Source organism: Aythya marila (assembly GCF_965140915.1).
Source record: "Aythya marila genome assembly, chromosome: 3".
Lineage (NCBI taxonomy): Eukaryota > Metazoa > Chordata > Aves > Anseriformes > Anatidae > Aythya > Aythya marila.
Window position 1 is genome coordinate 64992226 of NC_139044.1, and position 15554 is coordinate 65007779.

At 38.2% G+C, this 15554-nt stretch overlaps 1 protein-coding gene across 8 annotated transcripts in view; it reads left to right on the forward strand.

Annotated features, from left to right (window-relative positions):
- Positions 1-2599: 2599 nt before the first annotated feature.
- The window catches only part of FHL5 (four and a half LIM domains 5), a 28288-nt gene continuing 15333 nt past the window's right edge, over positions 2600-15554 (forward strand). For 2 of the 8 annotated variants that reach the window (XM_082757871.1, XM_082757878.1), the window contains exons 1-2: positions 2600-2837; positions 4744-4804. The gene's annotated coding sequence lies outside the window, so the exon portion shown is untranslated. Of the gene's footprint in view, positions 2838-2910; positions 3119-4743; positions 4805-15554 lie in introns of those variants that run through there. The other 6 variants (XM_082757872.1, XM_082757879.1, XM_082757874.1 and 3 more) reach the window with 3 other exon arrangements.

Below are 15554 nucleotides of genomic sequence, written 5' to 3' on the forward strand. Positions count from 1 at the left end.
CAACCTTAATAACTCTATGGTTCTGTGTATGTAAGAGTATTCTTGTCTTAGAAATCAGAGGTTCAGTTCACAAAACAAAAGTGTCTATTGGCATATCTCGGAAAATGAGAAGCGATGCACAATTACAACATTGTTACTTCGGCTTTAAGTAGTGTAAGCCTCTTGTAACCTTCACCTTAATCACCACCATTATAGCTTCTGTGAATGCATGTACATACATACGAACATTTATAAACAGACTTTTTGTAGTCTCATTTGCTGCTCTCAGCAAATTGGAGTAGGTGCATTAACTGTAGGCAGAAAAATATTTTTCTCAGCAGTAGCCTTTCCTTTCCCCATTACTACGTGGCAAATTGCAACTTTTTTAGCTGGTTATTTGCAGGTCTGCTGGAACTTGCAGCTTTCTTTCCTGTTCTCTTGGTGTGCAACGTCTTTGAAACAAGAATTGGCACAAGTTTCCAAATAATAGTTAGTATTGGGGGTTGTTGTCTGGATTAAAGCATCTTAACAGCTTGCTCAGATAAAGCTACAGGCTTTTTAGGGTCTTTTAGGCTTCTTCTGAAATACTGCTCTGTGATTTTCCTTTTTTAACTAGCAGTTACATTTCCTTAGGCCAGGAAAATGGAAATATCTAAAAAACTGAGTAGATTGTTGTTGCTGTTATTGGAATAGGAAGTTTAGTACTTACACAGAAAACATGGGGGTGATTGTACTGGGTCAGATCAACTGTCTGTGTAGCCCAGTATTGTTTCTCCAGCAGTGGCCAAAAGGGGATACCTAGGGAGGAGTATAAGCATAAGAGATGTACGTAGAGATTTTTCCCTTGTGTATTTCTGGAGCTTCCAAATACATGCTACTCAAACATTTTGAATGATGGTTGTACTTTAAACACAGAAAATGGTAATGATCTGAAGCTTTGGGGTAAACAGGATACTTGTGAGAACAGGAATCCTTCTCTCTGCTGGCCCAAATAGTAGCATATTCAGTAAAGTGTGAAGACGTTTTCTCAGGAAAACAGCAAATAATTTGATAATGTTTTTTTAGGAATGCTTAAATATTTAAGCAAGGAATGATACCTTGGTTGTTTTGTTGTTGTTTGTTTGTTTTGTTTTTAATACAGTGAGATGGGAAGAGCAATTTGAGATTTTTAAACAGAAACATCATTTGGTCTATGAACTCCTAAATCCTCAACGTGAAGAGGAAGCTAGGTCAAGACAGATTGCATCTGGGGTCACACAAAATAAGCTGCTTTCTATTTCAGGAAGATCAGGAAAGGATGTGAGAGCTGTATGAGACATCATCTTACTGTGATATGAAAAAGCAGCAGAATTTTTGTTCTGTTGTATTCAATTTGCACCTGTTGGCAAAAAATACTTTCTTTTAAGAGCTTCTCCTGGCAAGACTTCTATTAACACAGCAATTATCTCTCCAATTAGAAAAAAATGAAAAGGATGGTCTTTGAAGTTTTAAGGAAGATGATACGACTAGAGGAGGTTCCTGTGTTTTTCGTGATTTCTGGAAATAACCTTCTGTGTTGAAACTAAGTGTCATTAGGTCTTCTGACAGATCAGTTTGGATAATATTTTTGTCTTGCTCATAGTTGCGGGTTTCAAAATGTACTTGATCAAAAAATGTATTTTCATTTTTTTTCTTTTTGGTAGTAAAGGCAAGAGGAAATTTCATGATTCTCCCTTTGGACATGCATTCAGGCCTAACTTCCCAATCTACAAAAATTGCAAGCTTGAAAAATTAGCATTGAAGTGCTCAATATAAATAAAGCTTATAGTTTGTACAGTAGGAGGTAAAAGTTCAATCCAATTTTACTGGAAGACAGAATAAATGTGTGCAGAGTTTTAAGAAACCAGTCAGCCACAAATAGAAATGATGAATTTTCGGCAATAACAATCAAATGATCAGCCGTAATTGCAAGATACTACCCAGGATAACCTCCAGAACACATTATCCAGATTTGCCAGTTTATCAAAGAACATAATACATCTAACGTTTAAATGCTTCCTTCTTTCTTCTGCCTGTGATATGAAGCAGGTCCCACCCACTTGACATTATAGACTAAATGATTCAGATTCATTGGCTCTTAGCAGTGGAAAAATCTGCCTGGAGGTCAATAGTAGTTCATACCACAAGCACCCATCCTTGTTTTTTTCACTCTGCTTAGCTTGAGCCTCCTCTTTTAAATGGACACAATATACTTACTTTCGGCTAAAATTGATTAAAGTGCTGCATAGAGCCTGATGCAGTACTTTGCTTACAAGCTCTTCTGTGTGCTTCGTGCATGCAGTAGACTGTCTGCAAAACTTAGCTGGCCCCTCCTGTGTCCAAACAAAAAGAGATGACTGCAAGCTGAGGTAGGCCAGAACTGAGAAATATTGAGGGATAGCCTTGACGAGGCCGTGCCTACCACGAATGGTAATGCCGTATGTGCAACTTCCTGCATGCTGGAGGAGAGGCGACTTGTTCCAGCCCAGAAATTGCTTTAGTAGTGTTAGAGGAATTCAACTCGGTCCCCAAAAAATCTTTCCTTTAATTGGAGAAGTCTCTCTCCCTGCTCCCCCCCCGCCCATTTCCTGTACGCAGCAGTCATACGTTAGTAATCATGATTTTTCTGCTGCTTTTCTGAATTACAAGCCCAACTGAGGGCTGTTGGATTCATTCTGCGTGGACCACAGCGTAGCCGGGGATGAACGATGATCCATCTCTTCATTTTCTGCTGAACAGTTAGGGGATTAGGGGGTTTAACTCTTGAATTTTTTAACAGAAGTGCCTTTTTCCTTTTTGACAACTGTCTGAAATACAGTCCTTTAAGAACCTCCTACACGGTATGTATTTGCCATTTGTAAACAGAGTATGTCAAAAAAAAAAAAAATATTTGATTAAGTGGTGAGGCAGCTAGTTATTTGCATGTCATGAGGTCTCAGGGAAACAAACTGACCCTCAGCCTTCTTCCATCCAGCCAAATTCTGATGGGACCCTCAAATAGCTCTGGCAAAGTGTTCTGTTTCTTTTGGACTTGATGAATGCTTGTTTCTGTGCAGACGTGTAATTATTTCTTCTTCATTTTGCTGCACAAGTTACCAGGAGAAGCAGCTTAAAACCAAATGTGAGTATTGAGGCTCTTTTCCATTATTCCTTTATATGATAATGCTTAGGTGTGGTACTGTACAAGGTAACTAACTTACCTTTTTGAGAAATGAAGCAGAAGTATTTTTTTTCAAGACACAGAACTACTAATTCACATGGATACTGCTTCTTTAAATTCTATGCAGAATTCTATACATATTTAAAAAAATGATTCTGTGTACTGAAAGAGATACCACACTTTTTTCAGATGCAATAGTTTTTGTTTTATGAATTGGCTCACTCATTAATGTAAGGGAAGATTGTCTATGGTTCCCTTTGTAATGAGATGAGGATTAATTTTGTTTACTCCACAAAACAAGCCAACATAAAGAGTGTGCTGTTTCCTATGACATTTCAATCCTCATTCTCATTTCTTAGCAAGCTTTCATAGCTATTTGCTATTGCAAGAAAATTTTCTAACTAATGCCTTTTCATGTAAGTCACTTTTTCTATAGTCACAAATAATATCATCGCCTAATATTGATTGTTCTTGCATTTCCTTTGAAGTAAAACCAGTTTCCAAGCTGCTATTTACAGAAATATTTTGACTTGTTACAGAAATCAAGTAGTATTTTGCAATTCTATAAATTATTATTTTCAATCTGTCATGTTTTTGTGAACGTAATCTTGGTTTGGAATTTGAAGAGAGTGGAATTGAAAGGCGAAGCCACTGCTTGCTGGAATTTTGCTGGAATTTTGCTGGAAATGTGGGCCTATACTACAGAATTAAAAAAGAAATACGGGTAATGGGGTGGAAATATTCCTTTTAGTCTACATATATTAATTGTACTGTTACCTGATTTCACAGTGGCAATTTTTTTTTTTTTTGAATAATTGGGTCAAAGTTAAATTTGGATGAAACTATCAGAACTGAATTAAAATATTTAAATAGTACCAATGTTGAAAATATTTTCTTTAACTGTCTCTGTTTTCAGAAGTTCTGTTTTTATATCTGGAGCTGGACACAAAGACTTTTATTTAGAAAATCAATTTCAGATGCCCGTGTTGTTTTTCTTTAATATTTTTCACCCATTTTTCTTCTATTTCTGTGATGGGTTGACATTTCTAGAGTATTTGAACAAAACAGAATGTATCTAAAGTATTAGTGTTATAACAAATTGCTGATGGTTTTGTCATGCAATTTGATAGCAGTGCCATAAAAGTCACTTTGATTCAAAGTTGTGTAACTGGTAGAAACCTAAGATAACATACTAATTGTCTTGCAAGATTAGAGCAACATGAAAGCAGAAGCTGCTTGAAAGAGATTCTGATCTATTGTGACCTGTGGTATCTCCGGGTTATTTTCAGGCAATCATATTTTGCTAAGTGTGTGCATTTGGCTGACTTGGTAAATTGTAAGTTGACTTGGTAAAATGTAAATTCTATGGGACGCATACCAATAATCGCAGCTTTCTGCATACCTTTTTTTAAATTTTGAGTTTTTAAGAAAAAAAATAAATCAGTATTGCCTAACCATGGACAGACAGAAAGAAATGTGAAAATCTTAACCAGTATACTTACTAACCTCAACCCTAAACTCAGATCCTGACCCTGTTCAAATGAGTGGTCTTCCTGACAACTAAACAAGCTCTAAACTTATTTCAGGCTTTTAGATCATCTAGGGAATAAAACTAAGATTTTCTGCACGTTTCCCTGCCAGTTAAAGGTAAGATGATGTCTTAAGTCTAATTCTATGATGTTCATAAAATTAATGATTTCCAGCTCAACTTTTCTATTAAAATCTCCAGAGCCCAAAATTCAGAAGTTGGAATGACGAAATGCTCCATTTCTGCTCCTGCAGAGGAATTCACTCTTCTGGGAACATGTTGCGCAGTTCTAGTTAGGAGGCTGTAAACTTCTGATGTCATATACTTATATTTTCCAGTAAAATGTAAGAGGGATGAAATAAGGGCAGCTTTGTAGAAACGCACTGATGTTATTCCAAAACACTGAACTAACACCCTAAAAATAACTTAATAAAACTCCGTGACTTAATTTTATGTAACAGAGATACAATGAGGGACAAAACTATTACAAAGGCTCACTAATTTCCCTTGGTTGCCTCTATAATAATGGCTAAATTAAGCTTGTGCTAGGAATCACCCTGGAGAGGAATTTCTCTCTCCTTTACCTATAAAAAGTGTCTTGTGAATTAGCCTCAGTAGGCTTAGGTTTGCTTTTGTGAATATCCCCGTTTTCCTCTGATATTGAACAGCATACGTCAACTATCCCTTCTTTTTTCCCTTTCTCAGACTAAGAGGGTTTTTCTGGTTTTGCTTCATTCATGCTAGTAAGTTACTTTCCTTCTCAGTCATGGTTGCCTTCAAGTTTGAATTTGTTCTAGGTCCATATATGAGTACTGGTAAATTGTTGCACATCTCAACATATTATGGTTAAGGGATCTAAGCAGGCTGCTCTGGTTCATTGCTGGAGATGCTCTTAAGACTCAGAACAATGCTCATTTTCCTATACCTGTCTTTGTATGCAGATAACAGAATTGATAGGAGGAGGGATACTGGTGACAGCGTGGCATAACTGTGGGCAGAACGTACGTGGGAGGCCACAACTCAGCCCAGAGACACTTTCAGCAAGATATTCTTTGCCTCAGTTCCCCATATGTCGAACTGAGTTTGTTACTTCAGGGAGGAAAAAATGAGTTCAAAACCACGTTTATTGACTGGAAACAGCCTTAATAACCAGGAACTCTCTCAACCAATTGTGTAAGAATACTGATCATAACCTCAGAGTCCTTAAGGACAATTGTAATTTTCACACCTGGAACATTTTATTGCTTCAGCTAAGTTTGAAATGCCTTTTACCTGTAGCACTGGAAGCTGACCACCTGGCAACCTTTGTCCAGTGCTTTTAACTACCCTGGATCAGCACCATGCCCACAGCCTAATGAGCAGACCCACCAAGTGGCAAAGCTGTAATGTCTGGCTGCTTGTCTTCCCACTCCTCCAGGACTGCGCTCTGACCTTGAGCAAGCCAGTTGCTCTGCTTGGACAAGCATTAACCTTTTCTGTAGACAAGTATCTCACAGCTGTGTTTTGCGATTGCTTTATTATCATTAGAAAATCATTCTGAAATCTTTGAAAGGAAGACTGTAAAATACTTCAGAGTATTAGTTTATAATTCTATTTATCAGAAGCCCAGAACAGTATTAGGTTATAAATGTATAACCAGGAGCCCAGTCTTCCACAAGTGAGCGCTGCAAGTTTCTAATTCAACCACAACATGATTCATTTATGTATTATAATGTGAAATTGTGGCATAATTAGAGTTTTCTGAGTATCTGGGTTTGGGGTGCTATTTGCATGTGAAAAAAAGGAAAAGATTAGAGGAAAACTGTTTAATGCGATGAGCTGAGAGTCTGTTTAATTTGGAAATGAAAAGCATTGAGAAACATTTCAAATTAAAAGCTCAAAATGTTGGGGGGGGGGGTATTTTGTCTTTTTAATGCAGGAATGGAATTTTTAGATGTATTTAATCATTGTCTTGCACTTTTTACTGGAAACATTTACCAATTTCATTGTAATTTAGCAAACCTGTATTTGTTTGTTAACAATTCCTGCTAATTCTTGTCACCCTGCCCCCCTCAGAACAAGAGCAGCCTCACCCACTATAGCTGGCCAGGTAGGGACTCTGAGCGTCATCCCCTATTGAAACAGGTAGTTTCCATTCCAGGTTCACTAAGATGGTTGCTTTGCTATTGCTAGGTATCAGGCTTCACGTTATCATTTGAATAGACTTTAATGGTTTCAATGGGCTTATTATTCCACAATATCCTTGAATTAAATAACCTGATCTTAAAATGTTCCTAAATGTTAGAAAGGAATTTCTTCATTCTTACTGTTTCCTCCAGCAGTATGAGAATTAACTGATGGTTTTTATTCCTTGTAATTCATCTGAGTCAAATGTTGGCTGTCTGAGGTGTTCAGATAATCTTTAGTTTTAATTTTCCTTCAATGAAAGTAGGGCAATCCCACACTGGAACCAGCTTTAAGATAGCATGTATTTGTAATCACAGAAAGAAATCCACTGTGAAAGTCATAGTGCCTATATATATATATATATATATATTATTTATTTATTTATTTTTATTATTATTTTTATTTTATTTATTTATTTTTTTTTTTTAAAAAAAAGGACCTTTTCACATGCCAGGACATTACAAAACTCCCAGCAGAGCAGTAACTGAAAGGTCAGTAACCTCACATCATAATAAAGACAGAATACCAAGATCTATTCATTTCTGGGTCTAATTTTAAATCATTGCCACTTTTAGGAGGATAGACTATGTTAAAAATAGAAAGAAATATGTCTAATGTCTAGCACAGAGATTTTAAGCCTTAAAGGAAATATTAGGATGCCCAGTCACATAACTATTCTGAAGACCTTATCTCCTAAGTAGGCAGAACAGGTAAAGAAAGAGGCACGCAGATTTCAGGTACATGAGAAAGACTGTACTGCAGTCACTGGCAGGGCATGAACAAAACCCAGAGCTGAGAATATCTGAGGACTGGTCAGTGGTGCTGCTCACATCATATAAGAACTGAAGTTAAAACAGAGCTGATGCCATGATACTCATCTTGTTTGGCAAGATGTTATCTACTCAACTGCTCCAGATTCAAGAAATCTTCAGTTAATATTTTTACTCTGGTTAATGTCTAATTCACAAAACCACATATAAAAAAATATTTTTATATTAATCTATACTCAGTCGTAGAAACACTCCTTTATTTTTCCTCCTCCCTGCTAAAGGAAGAACAAGAAGTCACAGATCTCTGCTCCCAACTCTTTTGATCAGCCACTCCACTCCTAAAGGGGTTCACTGCCTTGAAAGGCCTGCAGTGAACTGTCTTCCATAAGGGAGTTCTTACACTGAGAGTCATTTACCCTTTTGGAATGAAATACGCTGGTTTACAGTGAATGTCATTTACCCTTTTACTGTGTTGGAATGAAATATGCTGGTTTACAGTGAATGTCATAGATCCAAATATTTTGTCTTTTTTTTTTTTTTCCTAGAATGCTAAGAGCAGCAGCCTGAATTTGATTCATCTGCATAGATAACTATTTGGTTTTCCAGCTTTACAGTATGTTTAAAACAAATACAGGGCAGAGAATAAAAACAAGAAGTTACTATGCCACAATTCCAGATCTTCGGTGAAATGCACACACAGCCATATTGCGCTAGTTTTTTCTGCAGCCTTGGTGCAAATGTTCAGAGTGTGTAAGTGAATTGTGCCCAATAGATACAAGAGCACCAGTGGTATCATGCGGAGTTAAAAACCTGATCCAGCATATATTAAATCACCTAATTTAACATCCATAAATTGAGCGAAATTGCTCGGCTATGTTAAGTTGTATATATATGTAAGTGTTTTAAGGGTCCCCTTCTAAGAGAAGACAAACCACACATTCATGTAACCCTTAGGGGAAAGAGAGGAAGTCAAATAAGTCTACTTAAGACCATCCACAGTGTGTTTTCCTGGCAACATTTCTTACCCCTGTCTCAATTACATTCTATAAACAATTTGTTGCTGCAAAAGCATCAGAATGCAAAGAGTACCGCACCTTTCAGGTTTTGCACCTAGCAGATGCAACATATGCATACATATTTTAACCAGACAGTGTTTATTGCATCCCTGCTTTCCAAAGAGTTTGCAGTTATAGAGGATTGTTACTGCTAATGCACATAGTTAGCAGTACAAGCTAACTATTCATTACAACTAATACAATATTATATTGTTGTCAGTAAAAGCCCAGAGTACATACGCAGTCCTCACTTTGTGGTGAGGCTACTAGTGGCTGTACTCAGTGTCCTTGCCCATTCCTTCTCAATGGTCACCCACAACAGCTCCCACATAACATGAAGGGAGGCTGCAGATGCTACGCTTGTTTTTGCTGTTTTTTTGCTTGTTTTCTTAGGCTGTGCCCAGCAGTGGCTTCACAGACTGAATCATAGTCAGCAGCCCAGAGTCTGCCTGCAGAACCAGGTCATTTTTGTTTTCAGTGTAAAGTTTGGTAACAAGGTGACAGCCAAAACCGATGGAGCCCCAACAAAACTGGCTGTTCACTGGGACTAAAAATATAAATAAATAACTGGGAAAAATGAAATTGAGGTAGGGATCTCAACTCTCTCAGTTAGATATGTACTGATACTCCTTACCAGTAGCCTTTGCTCTTCCTAAGCTGTAATGCTACCTAACTCATAACAATCTTTTAACAGAGCTGAGATCAGAAATCCTTAGATTTCTTTCATTTCAATAAGGTGTCATATTTTTATTACAAAAGCGCTGCAGCTCAGTTTATTTTTTCCTCAGAAAACTAGGTCAGATTGGCCCAGTACTGTTGGGAGAGAAAAGTAAAAGGCTATGCTGCTGCAGCAGATGCTGTTACCACTTGGGGGTTTTATGTTTGGTTTTGGAGGAAGGAGGTCTTTTTTTTTTTAAAAAAAAAAAAAAAGGTAATGAAAACCCTTTCCAATTTTAGCTTGCTTTAAAATGTATCTGCTGCTGTTGCTCATCTTCTTCTTATCGCTCATTTTATTTCTTAAAACATTCCTAAAGTAGGTCACCAGCTTTTAAAGAACCCAGCTAGACAAAGTTATAGTGAGTAGGGAATTGTCGTTATTCTTTCACAAGGATTTTAATTCATGTGGTGTCCCTGTTCTCACAGGACATGACACTCTCCATCCTCCCTTCTGTCCATGAACTAAAATGTGAGAGTGGGAGAAATCCAGTCTGCAGCTGATACATCTGCAAGGAAAAGACGTAGCTTATTTCTTATTAAGATCTCGAAGGCTGCAGTCAGCATCAATGTTGCCTACTGAAGCTCTGTTACCTCTTGTAAGCAACAAGGCTGCTTTGTTTTATAAGCATGTCACTCCCTGTGAAGCACAGGCATCATTGCCTACAGCTATTGCTTTCCCCAGGAAAGCTTTCTGTCCTGAAGACAAGCTTATTGTGTTTTCAGGTAAATGTGTTCCTGCCCAGTAGTGTTAATGCATTGCTAAGATGCTGCCATTTTCTTGTTGGACCTTTGGCTTTATTGCACTGTATACAGGAATTGGGTGGGGTATTTCAGTGTGCAGACCCACTTCTAGCAGAGTTCAGTAAGAAGTGCTGCTCTCATTTGCACGCTGCAGATGAATTCACTGGCAAAAGTCTTGGATCAACACTTCAATACAATTCTCCATTTGTAACTTTCATTTTCTTTTTATTCAAGCACTTTTAAAGTACTTTCAACAATTAGGGGATTCTAGGTGAGAGTGGAGGCAGGAAAGGGGACTGAAAAAAGCCAGGTTGAAAAGCTGGGGAGAATTTGTATTCACTGCCAGAGATCACCTGTGACCTCAGTTCTTATCCTGACCATTTATTTCAACCCCAAATTATTAATGTTCTTTTTTCTCTTTCAAAGACATTTATTACTTGCTGGGTTGTGGGTTGATAGAAGGAAAATACATTAGTATTTCCATTCAAGTACAATATGTTATTCTCTACCTTTCCACCATTTTAATTGAAGAAACTATCACCCAGCACAAATGTCTTTTTGCCACAGAATTTCTTATCTCAAACTGAGATGACTCTAACTCAGATTCCCATCTCTTTTTTTCCTAGAATAAAATATACAGCTAGCTATAAAATTGTTTCTCCCAGTGAAATATTCAACTCTCTATCAAAAGCCAAAAAGTAAGCTTTTACTAAAAGATTTTCATTGGAGAATTTAAGGTTCATTTTAGACCAACGTCTTTTTCAGATTTCACTTTTGTGAATGTTACTTTTCTAAATCAAATTGATATTTTCCATTATTTTTTTTTATTCACAAATATTTGCTACTAAAATACATCAAAATTAAAAAAGATAATAATAATAAAAAACCAACTGCTACAGCATTTTCAAATAAGCTTTCTGCAAAACTCTTTTTTTTTTTTTTCCCTCAAAAAAATACCCTGATGCAATAACCTCTTAATTTATATTGGTTTTGGAAGCTTATAAATGCTCAGGTTTCAGAGCATGAATTTAAACCTCTAAGGATTAGGAAACTTTCCTCATGAGCAAGTTGTTGCCTAGGCATCTTGTGTAGGGTTTCTTGCATCTTCCTTAGGGTATTTTTGCCTGCTGAACTGAAAAAGATAAGTACCCCTGTAGTCATTTAGCATCACAAAATTATTTTTAGATCTGCTTCTCCTCGTAACTTTTAGTATGGACTATGTTTAATGTAGATGTCAGTCCTTTATTCCTTATTGTACCATACAGGGCAGAGGCTGAGCAGTGGAGCTCAGCCTACATTTCCTTCTGAGCCAAGCTGTCAAAATAGTCAAGGTGACTGAAGGCATCCAGACCTCCACATCTCTTCTGTAGCCTGGTCTGTACTAACATCAGCTGAAATATAAACTGGTGAAAAAAGGAAGTTTTTTTTCTTGCATCTGCCTGCAACAACCACAATAACAAAATCTTCCTTACTGTGGTAAACCAGATACCACAGACAAGCCAGTAACTCTTTTTCATCAGAAAGGGCCAAGGTTTTGGGCCATACTCAGATCTAAATATCAGGCTGGTTGATAAAAGATATGTTGATCACATTTCACACTCAGTGACAATATGAAGTAATATCAGTCTCTTAATTTCACACATGGCTGGGACTTGAGAATGCTGGAAGTGATTTTTCCCTGCAGAAATGCTGGATCTACTGAAAAATGTTTTTTGTTTCTGTTTTTTGTTTGTTTGTTTGTTTGATTGATTGATTGTTTGTTTGTTTTATTATTATTATTTGTTTTGACAGAAATTGTTTAGAATCACTAGTTCCATTTGCTGTTTCCTCTGTAACCAAATTTGTGCAATTCCACTGACTGTATTTTAATTGAGAAAGGTTTAGAGACTGTGTTTATCAGATCTGAAATATTAGGAAACATCAACATTAATGGTAATGAAGAACCTAATTGCTTCTATACTTATTAAAATCCCATTTCTTGCTTATCCTTGGAAATATCTTTCAAAATCTGTGCTTCAAGGATACAGACAGCAAAGCACTAAACACGCATTCAGCTTTGAGCATGTAAATATTCCAGCTGAAAGCAATCACATTTCTCCTGTGTTTAGACTACATGTATGGGTGGCTTATACATGGAATCACAAGTCACCTACAGGACACCCTTATTTCTGTTATGAGAATGACCCAACTTCTTCCCAAATGCTTATAAGAGAACACAGGTTTTGTGGACTGTTTCATACAGCCTCTTTTATCATTCAGCAGTGGTAAACCTTTCCATTTTCTGCCACAGAATAGTTGAGGTGGGAAGGGACATGTAGCTCATCCCCCTGCTCCAAGCAGGGTCCCCTTAAAGCTGTTTCACCAGGACCATGTTGGGTTTTGAACATTTCCAATGAAGGAGATTCCACAACTTCCCTGGAAAACTTCTTCCAGTGCTGTCACCATCACAGTGAAATAGTGTTTTCTGATGTTCAGAGGGAACTTCCTGTATTCCATTTATGCCCATTGCCTCTTGTCCTGGCACTGGGCACCGCTGAAAAGAGCCAGGCTCTGCCCTCCCTTTGGGTATTTGTAGACATTTATAGAACATCCCCTCAGCCTCCTCCTCTCCAGGCTGAACAGTCCCAGCTCTCTCAGCCTTTTGTCATCAGGCTCCAGTGCCTCAGTCATCTTTGTGGCACTTCACTGGACTCTTTCCATGTCTCTCTTGCACTGGGGAGCCCAGAACTGGACGCAGTGCTCCAGGTGTGGCTTCAGCTCTGCTGAGCAGACATTAAGGATTCCCTCCCCTGACCTGCTGGCAGTGCTATTCTTAATGTCCTGCAGGCTGCTGCTGCTGTTCTTACCTGCAAAGGCACACTACTGGCTCATGTTCAACTTGTTGTTTACCAGGACTCCCAGGACCTTTTCTGCAGAGCCGCTTCCCAGATGGTGACCCCCACCATGTGCTGGTGCCTGGGGTTGTTCCTCCCCAGGTGCAAGGCATTGCATTTCTCCTTGTTGAACTTTAAGTCAGTCCTGGCAGCCCATTTCTCCAGCTTGCCAAGGTCCCTCTGGATGGCAGCATGACCATCTGGTGTAGCCACCACTCCTTCTGGTTTTATGTCACCTGCAAACTTGCTGCAGGTGCACTCTGTCCCATCATCCAGGTCATTAATGATGTTATTGGTCCCAGTGTCGGCTCTTGGAGTACACCACTAATTAAATTACTTTAAACTTGCTCCTTTAATGTTGTACCTAGGATTCACTAATGATTTTTCATCCACGTCTTAAATTCATGACTGCTTTGCTTTTTGAGTCTGGGCAGTTGAAGCTAATCTATTTTAAACTATCTAAATGTCTTTTAAGTATCTAACTCACCAGGTACTGTGGGTATACTTCTCTACATGGCCCTTTTGTGCCAGATACAATCCTCAAACCTGTTCTATGGCTAAATATATACAGTATGACTGAGAATACTGCCATGATTTTACATGAAAAGGCATACCAGTACCTGACTGAAACATTTCATGGCTTCTGTAAATCTCACAGTAACCATAAAGCGCTGAGATCCACAGTGCACACTGGAGAAAGTTCTGGCTGTACCAGACTGTGAAAACCTGTAAAAAAAAAAAAAAAAAAAAAAAAAAAATGTGCGGGTGAGAATGATTCCAGAAAAATAAAAGCAGCAATCTAAGTCTTGGCATTAACCTCACTTTTTTTTCTTGAATGGTTGCTGTTGACGATATTGACAGTGCCCAGGAATCTGAGCAGATAGAAAGGATTTGTGTTCCTGGGTAACAGCCTGAGAGAGACTTGAATCAATACCAAGCACTCCACAGACAGTTTGTCTCAGCTTAAACACAGAGCAGCATTACAGAACAGCAATACTGATGAGCAGCTGAGCCTTCTGCATTCACAATAATGGTGCCAGTTCTGACTAGAATTGCTGGGATCCGGTGTAATGTTTGTTTTAAAAGATGAATTGCACTCTCAGACTTTCATATGCTGATTTGTTAAAAAAAAAAAAAAAAAAAAGCTTTCAGCTATTACATGTGATATGCTTATTTCTGACCTCTGTACACTGGGTTTACTGTGATGGGTTTACTGTGATTTCCCTGTACAGTGGGTTTACTGTGATGGTAATTCTTGATCTTTGATAGCAAGGCTCGCAATAGGGGAAGAATATGCTTCAGGAGAGAAACATACAAAGACATAAATTCAACTTTTGCCAACTAAATCCCTCAGGCTGACCTTGGTAGCACATACAAGTGGTGTTGGACAAGCTGGGTGCTGCTGGTGAAAGTTCTGTGGAGGAATTTAAGGAAATACCCAGCTTGCTGTAGCAACACTGGAGCAAGGCCATTCCAACACACTGTAGCTAGAAAGGAGACTTTGAGAGACACAGGCTAGTCATGGCTCTGCTGCAACAGAATTTTTATATGTCTGCAAGACAGCACACCTTTAGTCCAGGCGTTTTCACTGCTCTGGTGTGCTTGCTTGAAGTTTGAGTAAGTAAGTAGTAAATTATGTTGCACTACTGGGATGAAGGAAGAATTTAGATGACTAACACCAACGTTTGAATTTGCATGGCGTAAACAAAGCAGACAGCAATACCAATTAAGGAGAAAATTGCACAATACTTGGGGTGATCAATCCCCCAGTTAAGCCAGAGCTCTTGCCCTTTTCGCTCATGGTCACAGAATGTGCGAACATGGTACAATGCAGTATGGTGCCACTATTAGATCAAGCTCTAAATGAGCTGCTTTGCCAAGACAGTCCACCACATCACTGTCACTGGTGGACCTTGAAGCACTGTAGTCATGTCAATACAGCACAGCCCTGCTTAGCATGGCCATCCTGGCTACTGAAAACAGGACTTTGTCAGTGAGAGCTCTGCACCTGCTCAAATGCCTTCAGGATTGGACTCTGAACCAGTGTGCTGCACCACTGAGCTAAAACGGCTAGTTCAAAGTTAACATCTGTCTGTACTTTCCTGTAAGTACACGGTTTGACTTGATTTGTGCTTTATGTCCCTGGTTCCTATTGCTTCTCTAGTCATTTTTAGAAGAGCAAATATTCTGGTATCTTTGAACACTCAAATATAACTTCAGGGTATCACTAGGAAAACTGCAGTTACTCTAAGGGAGGGAGGAGAGAAAGCAAGGATGTTGTAAATGTTTTGAAAATAAGACATCCATTTAATTGTCCTTGGTTTTTGTGATTTTTTTTTGTGTGTGTGTGTGCTTTTTTTTTTTTTTTTTGGTTGGTTTGGTTTTGTTCTTTTTTCCTTTTGAGGGGTAGGGGGTTAAAAAAGCACAATAAAGTAGCAAATTTCTAGGGGGTAGCAATCATGCAGAGAAATCAAAAACTGTAATCTCTGAAATGTTTCTTGGAGAACATTGCTGAAAACTTCCATTTATAAAATAATGGCATTCTTA